Here is a 15,234-nt window from a genome sequence, read left to right as displayed (position 1 = left end):
ACATGAAAATGCGCAACTTTAAATAAGAATTGTTATAACAACACTAACTGTTATAACAACACTCCTACAACATCAGAGTGCAGCGCCACATGAAATACGCACTACAATGACAATAGTTTAAAGCGATTTGAAGCACATTTTATTTTCAAAATGGAAATATGGTTTGGGGGGGGGGGTGCAGAGCTTTGTGACGTCATATTTGACGGGGGGGGGGGGTCTGACTTTTTGTGACGCCGTGTGACGAGGGGGGGATCAAAAAACGTCCAAAATCGCGTGACGTCATTTATGGACGGCCTTTTTCATCAGGGAAAAGTGCAGGAGAATGCTAGAGATGAGAACGACATTATGATAGAACTGCAAAGACACTTAACGGGAAGTGGCAGCCATGATGTTGATTGTATGATGAATGTGAACGTGCATTTGAGTATGGCTCGTATATGAAAAACATTAGAATAAAACAGGTGTTATAACAGATGTTCAAACACCAAATAGACGCTTATTGCAAGGCATCGACTCTGCATTAACCGCACATACTTGTGACAAAACATGCACGCAAACAAACATGCTCTGAAAATTATATCAATTTTTTTCAAGTTCAAGTTCATTTATTATGTATAGCCCTGTGAGCCATTCGGCTCTTGAATCACGTATGCATTGTCTTCGAAAATGATTGGTCTATACCAGAGACGGACTTCTTCATTGACTTGTCTCACCACTCTCACTATGGGAACCTCATTTGCCAGTAAAAATATGATAATTGGTTCTTTACCCTTCTATCTGGCAACAAAACTGACACCTTTTTACAAGGAGTCATGTTTGCATAGACCGCAATACCTGCAGTCATAATACAAACAAAAGAACATAACTCTGATAATGTGCACTGTCCTTGAAGTTGATTGGTCCACACCCGAGACAGCTTTCCTTAGAGCCTAGTCTCATATGGGTTGGACCAGATGACGCCAAAAGGCGCACAACTCAAGGACAATGCACCATCAGAGTATGAGAGCTCGGGGCAAGCATCTACACTATGGGAACCTCATTTGCCAGTAAAAATATGATAATTGGTTCTTTACCCTTCTATCTGGCAACAAAACTGACACCTTTTTACAAGGAGTCATGTTTGCATAGACCGCAATACCTGCAGTCATAATACAAACAAAAGAACATAACTCTGATAATGTGCACTGTCCTTGAAGTTGATTGGTCCACACCCGAGACAGCTTTCCTTAGAGCCTAGTCTCATATGGGTTGGACCAGATGACGCCAAAAGGCGCACAACTCAAGGACAATGCACCATCAGAGTATGAGAGCTCGGGGCAAGCATCTACACTATGGGAACCTCATTTGCCAGTAAAAATATGATAATTGGTTCTTTACCCTTCTATCTGGCAACAAAACTGACACCTTTTTACAAGGAGTCATGTTTGCATAGACCGCAATACCTGCAGTCATAATACAAACAAAAGAACATAACTCTGATAATGTGCACTGTCCTTGAAGTTGATTGGTCCACACCCGAGACAGCTTTCCTTAGAGCCTAGTCTCATATGGGTTGGACCAGATGACGCCAAAAGGCGCACAACTCAAGGACAATGCACCATCAGAGTATGAGAGCTCGGGGCAAGCATCTACACTATGGGAACCTCATTTGCCAGTAAAAATATGATAATTGGTTCTTTACCCTTCTATCTGGCAACAAAACTGACACCTTTTTACAAGGAGTCATGTTTGCATAGACCGCAATACCTGCAGTCATAATACAAACAAAAGAACATAACTCTGATAATGTGCACTGTCCTTGAAGTTGATTGGTCCACACCCGAGACAGCTTTCCTTAGAGCCTAGTCTCATATGGGTTGGACCAGATGACGCCAAAAGGCGCACAACTCAAGGACAATGCACCATCAGAGTATGAGAGCTCGGGGCAAGCATCTACACTATGGGAACCTCATTTGCCAGTAAAAATATGATAATTGGTTCTTTACCCTTCTATCTGGCAACAAAACTGACACCTTTTTACAAGGAGTCATGTTTGCATAGACCGCAATACCTGCAGTCATAATACAAACAAAAGAACATAACTCTGATAATGTGCACTGTCCTTGAAGTTGATTGGTCCACACCCGAGACAGCTTTCCTTAGAGCCTAGTCTCATATGGGTTGGACCAGATGACGCCAAAAGGCGCACAACTCAAGGACAATGCACCATCAGAGTATGAGAGCTCGGGGCAAGCATCTACACTATGGGAACCTCATTTGCCAGTAAAAATATGATAATTGGTTCTTTACCCTTCTATCTGGCAACAAAACTGACACCTTTTTACAAGGAGTCATGTTTGCATAGACCGCAATACCTGCAGTCATAATACAAACAAAAGAACATAACTCTGATAATGTGCACTGTCCTTGAAGTTGATTGGTCCACACCCGAGACAGCTTTCCTTAGAGCCTAGTCTCATATGGGTTGGACCAGATGACGCCAAAAGGCGCACAACTCAAGGACAATGCACCATCAGAGTATGAGAGCTCGGGGCAAGCATCTACACTATGGGAACCTCATTTGCCAGTAAAAATATGATAATTGGTTCTTTACCCTTCTATCTGGCAACAAAACTGACACCTTTTTACAAGGAGTCATGTTTGCATAGACCGCAATACCTGCAGTCATAATACAAACAAAAGAACATAACTCTGATAATGTGCACTGTCCTTGAAGTTGATTGGTCCACACCCGAGACAGCTTTCCTTAGAGCCTAGTCTCATATGGGTTGGACCAGATGACGCCAAAAGGCGCACAACTCAAGGACAATGCACCATCAGAGTATGAGAGCTCGGGGCAAGCATCTACACTATGGGAACCTCATTTGCCAGTAAAAATATGATAATTGGTTCTTTACCCTTCTATCTGGCAACAAAACTGACACCTTTTTACAAGGAGTCATGTTTGCATAGACCGCAATACCTGCAGTCATAATACAAACAAAAGAACATAACTCTGATAATGTGCACTGTCCTTGAAGTTGATTGGTCCACACCCGAGACAGCTTTCCTTAGAGCCTAGTCTCATATGGGTTGGACCAGATGACGCCAAAAGGCGCACATTATCAGAGTTATGTTCTTTTGTTTGTATTATGACTGCAGGTATTGCGGTCTATGCAAACATGACTCCTTGTAAAAAGGTGTCAGTTTTGTTGCCAGATAGAAGGGTAAAGAACCAATTATCATATTTTTACTGGCAAATGAGGTTCCCATAGTGTAGATGCTTGCCCCGAGCTCTCATACTCTGATGGTGCATTGTCCTTGAGTTGTGCGCCTTTTGGCGTCATCTGGTCCAACCCATATGAGACTAGGCTCTAAGGAAAGCTGTCTCGGGTGTGGACCAATCAACTTCAAGGACAGTGCACATTATCAGAGTTATGTTCTTTTGTTTGTATTATGACTGCAGGTATTGCGGTCTATGCAAACATGACTCCTTGTAAAAAGGTGTCAGTTTTGTTGCCAGATAGAAGGGTAAAGAACCAATTATCATATTTTTACTGGCAAATGAGGTTCCCATAGTGTAGATGCTTGCCCCGAGCTCTCATACTCTGATGGTGCATTGTCCTTGAGTTGTGCGCCTTTTGGCGTCATCTGGTCCAACCCATATGAGACTAGGCTCTAAGGAAAGCTGTCTCGGGTGTGGACCAATCAACTTCAAGGACAGTGCACATTATCAGAGTTATGTTCTTTTGTTTGTATTATGACTGCAGGTATTGCGGTCTATGCAAACATGACTCCTTGTAAAAAGGTGTCAGTTTTGTTGCCAGATAGAAGGGTAAAGAACCAATTATCATATTTTTACTGGCAAATGAGGTTCCCATAGTGTAGATGCTTGCCCGAGCTCTCATACTCTGATGGTGCATTGTCCTTGAGTTGTGCGCCTTTTGGCGTCATCTGGTCCAACCCATATGAGACTAGGCTCTAAGGAAAGCTGTCTCGGGTGTGGACCAATCAACTTCAAGGACAGTGCACATTATCAGAGTTATGTTCTTTTGTTTGTATTATGACTGCAGGTATTGCGGTCTATGCAAACATGACTCCTTGTAAAAAGGTGTCAGTTTTGTTGCCAGATAGAAGGGTAAAGAACCAATTATCATTGTCTCACCACTGTTAGACCAGAGAACGCCAAAGAGTGAACAGTAACAAAGGCAATACAAAGTATCAAAGTATTCATCGCTCAGATTGATATCTTCGGGACCTATTTGCCAGTGACAATAATACTGGCATCAAGGTTCCATAGAGATGGCTCGTGTAATACAATTAGCACACTGATGTCCACGACGGATGCTCTCTTTATTATAATAATAATAATAATCGGAGTCCACTTGATGTACTGCCACATTATAGCATCCCGCCGTCTCCTCGAGGTGAGCATCTCGTGCCCATGCTGATCTCCGCACGATCCGCTTACGGTAAAAAAAAAACCTTCTGGGGGGTTACAAGTGTGCATCAAGAAAGAACAGTCGTGGTGCACAAACAGTAATTTCGTGCGAGTCCTCCCAATGTTTAATGCCCCATTGGCAACAGGTTTTGAATTATCTTTTTTGTTTTACCGCGCTTTATAGTTAATGAGAAAAACATGACCTTTTTTTTCTTAATGAAGCCAACCACTCTGCTCCCGGCTCGCTCAGCGTTTAGCGCCAACATCTGCACAGGGGGAGACTTTATGAGCAGAGTCTCTGGTTGCATGGACGGGTTTAATAACCAACTGACGTCAACATATCGAGTGCCGCCAGCACATAACTGGGAACAATTGTGTTTATGGACCTATTTATTTATATTCTCACTTATCTACTTACTCGGGTTGCTTATTACTGCCCGAGTGGATCTGGCACTTGGACGAGGAAGCGAGGGGATGGTGCTAATGTTTTGCTCATCTGTCCTGAGCTTTGAATTCAAGGTCACAGAGGTGCAGGGTCACCATGCGAGTGCACTCCATTAAGCCGCTAAGCCACCTAGCCACTTTTTTGATGTAGGGCCTTTTTCCCACTAAGACCTGTGTTTATCAATGTTACTGGGAGCTCTGAGAGGGGACGAATGGGTTCCGATCTTTACCCAGCACTCAGTGATCAGCAAACATTGCTTAAAAGCACTACCTCCTACGTGCCCAGAATTATTTTACCTTTGACCACTTGTATTCCGTATACACCAATTTATAAGATCTATAATAGAGGTTTTTTTGGGTTAGATGGCGTAAATATATAAATGTGTCGTTAAACCCACCACCACCCAACACAGCCAATATTAGAGCATACCTCTTCACACAGTCAGCCATCTGTACCGCCTGACATTCAGTAATATTCTGGCTAACAAAGTTACATATAAATGATTACAAAGACCAAGTAAAAAAAACCAAAAATATAATCAGCATAGTTTTATTTTCTCAAAATTGCAGTGGTTAGAGCTGCGTGCTTTGAAGCAGGTGGTCTGAAATTGGTGGTGAAATAATGGCACTGTGATCCTAGGTGCCCCTTCACGAACCCACACTGACCAGTAACGAATAAGTGTGCTCAAATAACAATAATAACGAAACACTCAAAGCCCGATTTAACGAGGCCCATTACACCGTATATTTAGATATACCACAGGTCAGGTCGTCCCTCGAACAAAATCTACATGGGTGGATGAAAGCAGACAAATGTACGTAATTTGTTGAGCATGTAGATCGGTGCTTCGCAACCGGTGGCATGCCGTGACCAATTCCCAGGTGTTCAGTGAGCAATCCACGGCCCAGCCCCCAACCTCCCACCATCCCCTCTCCGTTGATCGCGGTGCTGTACGGCAATTGGCCGTCAACCCGAGGCCCTCTCGACTCCCTCAGTTGTGAATGTGCCAGTTGGGCAAACGGACAAGGAGACACACGTAGATGCACAGAGACACACATTAAGACACAGAGACGTGGAGGCACACACAGAGACACACATAGACACACAGATACACGGAGGCACAGACACGGAGACACACGGAGACACACAGATACACGGAGGCACACACAGAGACACGGAGACACATATAGACATACAGATACACGGAGGCACACACAGAGACGTGGAGACACACTTGTATTTTCCATTGTAATGTGGATAGCCTATAACGCGGGTGTTATTCATGCCCCCTGACGCCCGCGTTATATCGGGTTATATCGCTGTGATGATAACGCACACAGGCTTCGTTCACTCTCACGAGAGAGAGAATGACTCCGAGGCAAGAAAAGCCACAAACACTTTGGAAGGGAGCAGCCAGGTAGTGAGCCAGCATCAACGAATTGTCCAATCTCTGCCACCTTCTATATGATGGTGGATTATACTGATGATTTGTGAGCATACTGCAACATTGTAAATCTTTACTTTGAATACAAATGAGTTAATTTAGGAATGCGTTTTTTTTCTTTCATTTAAGTGTTTTTATTTTACTTAACATGTACTAGATTTAAAACGTAGGCTACTATTCACCTGTCAATAAAAAAAAACATTATATCAGGAAAAATTGTTGAAATGAAATTCTTATCACAATGCAGACTCCAAATCATACCCACTCTACCTCTCTGGCCTCTCTATGTACTGTATGTGCTATGAAGAACTGCATTAGTCAAATTGTCACCTATTATATAATGTTCATTTTAAGGCGGTGTTATTCATGGATGTGAGTGTTCTGTTATTTGTGCTTATGCACCAGTGTCAATGCATTGCCACCAACTATTGTATATATTAAGATGTTTTCAGACAATTACCTGAATGTTTACATGTGGGAGTTAACTGGAGAAAACCCACATGTGCGAGGGGGCAACACTCTATCCCATGCAGATGAATATATGCAGAATTAGAAGGTGGTACAACAAGTGCATTGGTCTGCACTTGCTGTACCACCTTATCCTGGCAGGTCACGGGGTTATGACGCCTCAATACCAACACGGGGATAGAGTTCCTCCACATTTGTTTGACCAACCAACCCCTCACCCTCACAGCGGCCGAATTACAGGCGTGTGCCACCACCAAACAACAACGCTCGTGACTGACACAGTGAGGGGAGTTCTTCATCTCACCGCTGATTAACAAAGGACACCACAAAAAAACATATACACGTTTTGAAGCAATAGCATGTTGAGGAATTGTGGAAAAATGAATGTCAGACATCTGCGCCTCACTCTAATTCACACGCTCCTTTTGGGCACTCGTCCACCAGCGATGTTGGCTTCCCCACGGCACTTCCACGAGAATTACCTTCAGTGCTGTTAGGCTCTTAGAATTGAGATGCTGGGAACTCAGAGACTATTGACTTTGAAGAAGTGGCTGAATCTGATGCTCGGGCATCTTGGGGCTCTCTCACAGCGGCGTTAGTCCGCTGCCTGTCTGTAAGAAGATTGGTCGTGTTAAAATACTCTCGCATTTTTGTATGTGGAGAGACAGATGGGGGGGGGGGGGGAAGTGCAGTGACTGCATATTTATTTTCTTTATGGAGAGGTATGATCCTATTTCGTTGACCTCTGCCTGGCTTGATCATCTAACCCTGTTGTGCACTGTTTGCCCGTCACTCTCACTACTTTATTTTATTAGTTTTGCGTCTCCCTTCTTTCCTGCCTGAGGATAAAGACTAGATTTTTTTTCTTTAAGATCCATCCATTTCAACCGGTCGAGGCAATCCCTTGTATCCTGGTTCTGCTTTTCTATGTTAACTTTTTAAAAAATATACAAATAAAATTAAATAAATGAGTTCACTGCACCAAATGAAATGCACAATAGCTCATCATGGTCGCACGAAGCATGTCCTTGAGTGAAAATGTTCAGCCATTCAGAGTCCAGGTGAGATGTGGGCAGTGTTGGGTGCAAATGATTTTTCTTCTTCTTCTAGATTTGAAGCTTTCGTGACTGCAAGGATTCATACTCTTAGGGTTTTTTGGTAAAGTCACTTAGGTAAAAATTTAATTAAAATTAATAAAAGTAATAATAGAAATAAAATAAAATTATTAGTTTTCTTCTTCTTCTTGTGTCCTGCCACCACAGTCATTTGTATGCAGTATTGGGCACATGATGATGACTTGGCATATAATGTAGTCATGGAATGGTCCTCCATAGTGCATGGCTCTTCGTGGAGCTAGTAGACCAATAGACGCTTCGGGGTCTGTGTCTCACCGCAATCACGTGTGTCGCCTTCCCATTCATCAGGACGTCAACAACATCCCTCGTCATCGCTTGAAGTCACGCTGAGCCCTTATGGACCCACGCGCTTAACACTTCAACAATGCCAGTTCAACCCCGACGAGGCCTGGAGAGTTGAGTGGAGTTCAAAAGAAGTCACAAACAAACACCTTGTGACAGACTTCGATTTAAAGCTTTCGTGACTGCAGGGATTCATCTTCTTGGTTCTTTCGGTAAAGTCACGTAGAATGGAAATAATAAAATTAAAAAAATAAAACATAATAAAATAATTCTCACGACGTTTCGGCCACAACGCAAGCTGCTTGCAAGCTGCTTGCGTTGTGGCCGTAACTGCTTGCGTTGTGGCCGAAACGTCGTGAGAATTATTTTATTATGTTTTATTTTTATTATTTTATTATTTCCATTCTACGTGACTTTACCGAAAGAACCAAGAAGATGAAACCTTGTGACAGACTTCAACGCAGAAGATCCCTGGTTTGGATCTTCCACAAAGCTCATGGTCCACTATACATCACATCCGCACAAACCATGGCAGATGCGAACACCTGATAAAGAACTATCCAGTGTGCGATTGTGGACATACAGAACAAACCATACAATATGTAACGACGCAACGCCTGATCCACAAATACGAAGGAGACATCACAGCGATAATAACAGCCCGCTGCTCCTGACGCGGTTATCTTGGCTTAACCACCTGACTGTGAAATAGTAGTTGTTGCTCTGCATCTAAATCAGCCAATGCGAAAGTAGAAGATCACGTCTGTCGGCGTTCTTAGAGTAGCCCCCCCCCGCACTTCCTCATGTTGATTGAAGCTGCCGACTCCCGTTCGAAGGCAAAGTTAAACACCTCCAGGATGACCGATCTTTCTCCGTGCTAGCTGCGAGTTGTTTGGCAATGGTCAATGACGTGACCCACCGCTCCTCTCCCTAAAAAACAGGGGTCTCGAAATATTGCGCGAAGTGTAGATAGACATGCGTTCAATATTGATGTCTATTCGTCACGCTTGGTCTTTGCACCTTGGGATATCTGGATTGGCATGTTTGGTCCCAAATTTTGTTTGAATCAATTACTCACCACATTACCCAGCACAGGTTGCACTAAAATAAAGCATTTGTCAAATCGGAACGTGCTATAAATATACATGGCATATTTCACAGGAAAATTTAACACAAGTGGTATCGACAGCCTGTTTCCATTCCTTTGTTAATCCACTGCTGAACCAAGGCCTCCCTGTACCGTGTTGGTCACGGCTGTTGTTTGTCCATGCTTCACCATACTGGTCGATGAAAGGAGAATGGAGAACGGCTGGCAGGGCCAGTATGAGATGTCACTCGTCACTAATGTTCGCCGTATTTGGGAATTGAACTCAGGTGACCACTGAGCCACTGCTCCAACCCAAATGGTATCTATACATGTTCGTGTACTTGTGAAGGTAATGTTTTACATGTACATGTATATTGTTTAACTTGTTTTGTGTGACGAGCTGTCTGGAAAAGATATTTATAATGATGGATACGCATATTTCTTTATTTCGCGACCAATATTATCATAATAGAGGTTTTTTTGGGGTTAGATCGTGTAAATATAAATGTGTTTAACACGTAGTAGACTTTCGCAACCAATACCATCCATAATATAAGTTTTTGTGTTAGATCGCGTAAATATATAAATGTGTCGTTAAAGCCAGCCACCAGGTGGACTTCTCCACAAATCTGGCTGTCACCTGATGAAGCTAGTTGTAATTACTGGCGAAACGTCGTACTCAGATTGTAAATGTTGTGGCTTGGCTCTCCAACACACCGGTGTGCTGTACTAGTGACGAATTGGCCACGTTCTGTTTACGTGACAACCCTTACTAGTGGGCTGTGTCGGGTGGTGGCGGGTTTTAACGCCACATTTATATATTTACGCGATCTAACCCAAAAAACGTGTATCATGGATAAATGTGTTGTGAAACTCGCCATCACCCAGCACATCCAATTGGTAAAGTTTGTCACGTAAACAAAACGTGATAATTAGTTACTAGCTCAGCACACCGACCAGTGTTTTGGAGAGTGAATGTTGCGAGTGTACTCTTGAACATCACACATCGGTGTGCTGATCTAGTAACTAATTGTCACGTTTTGATTAGCTGACAAACCTTGCCAATTGGCTGTGTGGGGTCGTAGCGGGGTTAACGACACATTTATAGTAACGCGATCTAACCCGAAAAAAACCTCTTGTGGATATTTTCTTAAGCTTGCATTTCATCACTTAGACGTTCAGTGAAACGTTTTGCTGTTGGATCGAGCTCCCCCCCCCCACCCCCCCTTACAAAATATACCAGGTTTGGTTATGGCACACTATTTTATATATGAACATGGTAGTAAAGATAATGGGCTCTTTTAGACACTGGCACACATATACTCATACTAAGGGGTTGTGCAAAAACTGTAGCCTTGGGCATTTCGAAATAGTTGTATAATTTCTGAAGCCATGAATCATGTGCAGGGATTTGCTATTTCATGACTGCAACTTCATCTGCAGTGTGCGTGTATAGTCAACTCGGTTTGTGCCATGCATGTTGGAAATCCTTTAAGAATTATTGATGTTTACATTGGGAAATGTATTCAAGAGGTTATTTAAAGATGCTTGTATATAAATGTTGTAGTTGTATGAATGGAACATTTTATAGAGTTATTTTAACACGTAGGCTTTCATGACCAATATCATTCATAATAAAAAAAAATCTGTATTATCGTTAATAGAGTCATGTTATTTTATTGAATGAGAGGCGGGACACATTGCTCCATTGCTAAAAGGAATGATGGTCAGTGGACAAGATTAGTTACAGAATTGCAGTCAAATAGGGAAAACTAATCATGAGAGCATGGTGATGGAGCGATGTGATTAGCCGATGTGCAAGATATTAAAGACTCAAACAGGAGGATTTCTCCACAACTCTGGCTGTCGCCTGATGATGCTAATTGTAATTACTGGCGAAACATCGTTCTTGGATTGTAAAGTTGTGGGTTTACTCTCCGACACACCATTGTGCTCTACTAGTAACGAATTGGCATGTTTTGTTTACGTAACAAACCTTACTAATTGGCTTTCGGGTGGTGGCGGGTTTAACGATACCTTTATATTTATGCGATCTAATCCAAAACCTCTTTTATGGATAATATTGGTCACGAAAGCCTCGGTGTTAAATCGCAAGATGACTTTGGGAAGCCTTGATATAGCAGTGGATTCATCACGGCTGATGATGATGACATTTTCTTGCTGAAGTTAACAGAAGTATATTTAAATGCAATTTTTGTATCTGGATATGCTATGTCAGAAATGTATGATGCAATAATTAATATTCATACCTAAATATGTAGAAGATCAATTGCTGTAATAACATCCCAAGCTTACAAGAACCTTGCATACATCAACGGAATGTAGAGGAACTTAACTTTATACGTATTAAGATTAGATATTATCATGTTATGAGCAGTGCTATTAAGCTGGCTGCCATTCATTATCACTTGCTACTCTAATTTTCCTTCTGCAAGCTTAGGCATTGCACATTTAATTGAATGGGAAAAGGGTACCATTTTAATTGCACTACGTACGGCACTATTAGGCATAGGAGCAGGCGTACATTTATTTCTCCACCGATAATCTAGAGGGCCATAAATAGGCTGAGACATGCTTTACATTCGAGCATGGATAAATGGTTGCACACGTCCATTCGCATCCCATCAAGTGCCTTGTGAGCCTATTAAGGTGTGTCTGCTTGGAGATAGAGACAGCACCAGATCGAACGAGAGACACAAGCCAGCAGTAGCTTTCAAAGCCCCCACCTCACCCCTGCCAGGTGCGTATAAAATAGGATTGAAAATAATAGCTACTTTATATGTCTATATGACCTTTACAACATCACCCCCTCCCTCCTCCCCCCCTTGTATATGCAGGTGCTATGCGTTTTATTCCTTTCTTGTGATGTGCAGCCACAACGCATCGTTTGGTATGTTACGTTTTAATTTTATTTTTTAAAAGGTGACCCATACCACTGTGTCATCACGGCCAAAGCCAGTGATGCCACCGTATGTTGCCAACTATTTCCACTTCTATTTGCTAGACTCTGCAGCTGCTGCACATTAGACGTGCGACCTCCGCGATCTGCCAGACAGTCTCCCACCATCTGGCAATCAAGCCTTCCCCTTGGTTGCTGGATTTGTGGAGACCGGTCTAATGCCCGCTTCGGTAACTGTGCAAAACTAATACATTTTCTACTGCAGTTTAAAAACAACAACAACAACAACAACCCCGAAACAAACAACTATGCTGTTGTGTTGCCAGTGCTACTAAAGTAATGTTTTTTTCTTATTGCCTATCATTTATTCTAGGCATTTCCAGCAATGATATACAGTGTATGTGGGTATGTTCCATTTAATTCTCCACTGCATTCGGGAACAGATACTCAGCAGTAAAAAGCCGCATTGGCTATAAAAGTACAAGTGTAGGTAATAATTTCCATTTTGAATGCACAGCAGCCTCATTTCCATCAACATATTCTTCAGCGTAACAATTCTAGTCATATCTGCTGTGGAAATGTCAAGTTGTCATCTGTTCGCAGTACGTATAACTACGTCTGCTTGTACATAGACATATACCCCATTCGTGGAATTCTCACCAGGTATAAATTGGGCACAGATTTTCTTTTCCCTCCACATTCTTAGCCTGCTAAATGGTGCGTGTTATACAGAAATTACGGTAATCGGATAAATAAATTATGATTGCACCTGGCATGTGCTCTTCAGAAAACCCAAGGTGGTTAGTTCGTGTTGGTCTACAGAGTAACGGATTGACATTTATAATTATAGAACAACCTGGCCACCGTTTTATTGCACATGGGAGACTCAAATATGCATGACGGCAGGCGTAGATGACATTTATGGGAGTCAAATGAACACAAATTAAGGTCGTTGTGCTGTTTCACCTTACACTGGGTTCTCTGAAACCCATCTTTGTGCAAACATCATGGCCGGAAACTTTGCTGTAATTGCACTTGAAAGGATATATTTCATGGCTTATAAAACCGAAATTTCTGCACAAATTCGAATGCATTGCCTACATCAAGGAAACGTTTCCAGTTACCGAAGGAGCCTGGAGATGCATTTTGGTTAATTTTGTTCGGAGGGAAAGGCAGACAGTTGCATTTTTCAACTGAAATTAATGTAAAATTGTGATGTCCCACTCGAACGATGTTGCTATGCAACTATAACGGTTGTGCCTGAATGATGCCATGGACCTCCGGGAGATGAGGCGGGCGCACTTTAGTGTGCAGCATCGACACACAAGACACAATATATATACTTGTAAAACATCCTCCATTTGAAATGCACACATTATGACTGTATAATTTCAGTAAGTACCGTGAACGGATAGTAGTAATTATGCTCACGATGCCATTTGTACAAATATCTGAAGAATGTAATTTAAAGACATTTTCTGTCACAGTGTTTCAGAGTGCGGGCTATGGGCAGGTTGCGTGGGTTTTTATTTCCTGTTGCAGTTCTGTTATGAAGTTTGTTTTTTGCTCAAATTGCCGTTTCAGCCAAACTGAAACGGTAACCTTTGATAAGGCCTCGCTATCGCAGATGCATTAATTTGATGTTGCATTGAGCAGATATAACAAGGATACGTCTTGCTCGCAAACCGTTTATCACTCTAATCATTGCCAATCCCATTGCAGTAACATTTTCGTCGTTTTCACTTAAGGCTATTAAAGTAACGTGGCATATACATTGCCATTTTATTATTGATAACTCCATTTTAATTAGAAAAAAAAATCTGCTATATGAGAAATCAGTAAGCTTATTCTGTCTTTGACATTCAGAAATAGAAAAAAAAACTGTCATAACTTAATGTAATTAATCGTGAAAATGGGTTTTTGTTAAATGCATATAAAAAAAGTTCTAGCCATAGATTCATAATAAACAATATAATTCCATGAGAATAAGTTTTCCCCAATTTCCTGGCAACAAAACAGGTGTTAAGATGTTAAAACACCAAACTCAAACCTGTTACAAGGAATCATGTCTGTGTAGTAGGTCCAACTGAGTCACAGACATCTCTCTTTAGAGGCAACACGTTATTGTAACATCAACACGTTAACACAAAGGGGTAACCGCCCCTTCACCAGATACATCCTAGGGTGGTGGCCACCCAGCTAACTATACGTAGGAGTTACAGCTACGAAGGGTCAGACCCTCACTCGGGTACCTGACCACATGTTGATGCCTCGTAGGACGTAGAGCTTACAGCTTGTAGATGTAGAGCTTCCAGCTTGTAGACGTGGAGCTTCCAGCTTGTCGAATGCAGCGACCCCGGTCCCTCTCAGGGACCCACCTTTTATCCTCCCGCGTCGGGGCTGCTCCACCCTCGGCCCCGCCCGCCTTCTCGAGCCTTCTAGCTTCCTCTTGACCCCCCTCGATTACCCCATAGCCCCTCCACCTGGGGCCTTCTCTGTGGACACTCCAGATCACGTGTCTACGGGGTCAACCAGAGTGCAATGGCCCGGGGCAACCCTGCCCCTGGGCCGACACTCTCCCACTCCCCCTTGTGGGAGCCCGCACTACACGCTATGTGTGGTGCCCGCACTATCCTAGCGCTCACCAAGCCCCGCTGGGGCATTGCACGCCGTGCTGTGCTAGAGCCGGCCTCACACAGCAACCTACCCAGTGCTGTCCGCGACGTAGGAACATCGCACGCCACGACCCTCCCGGGCCAGCACCATACAGTGACATCCCTGACATCCCTGATGTCACTACATATGTATTAACCACAATAATATATGCATATATTATCAGAGTATGTTTTTTGTTTGCATTTTGACCACAAGTATTGTGGTTAATGCAGACATTATTCCTTGTAAGAGGTTTCAGTTTGGTGTTTTAACATATTAACACCTGTTTTGTTGCCAGAAAAAAGGGGAAAACATATTCTCATATTTTGGTACTGGTGTAGTGGTGGTATTGACGTGCGCCGACTGTGACAGTGATG

Source organism: Lampetra fluviatilis, chromosome 17 (assembly GCF_964198595.1).
Source record: "Lampetra fluviatilis chromosome 17, kcLamFluv1.1, whole genome shotgun sequence".
Taxonomy (NCBI): domain Eukaryota; kingdom Metazoa; phylum Chordata; class Hyperoartia; order Petromyzontiformes; family Petromyzontidae; genus Lampetra; species Lampetra fluviatilis.
The sequence above is the reverse complement of the archived record's forward strand: the minus strand, read 5'-3'. Positions refer to the sequence as shown.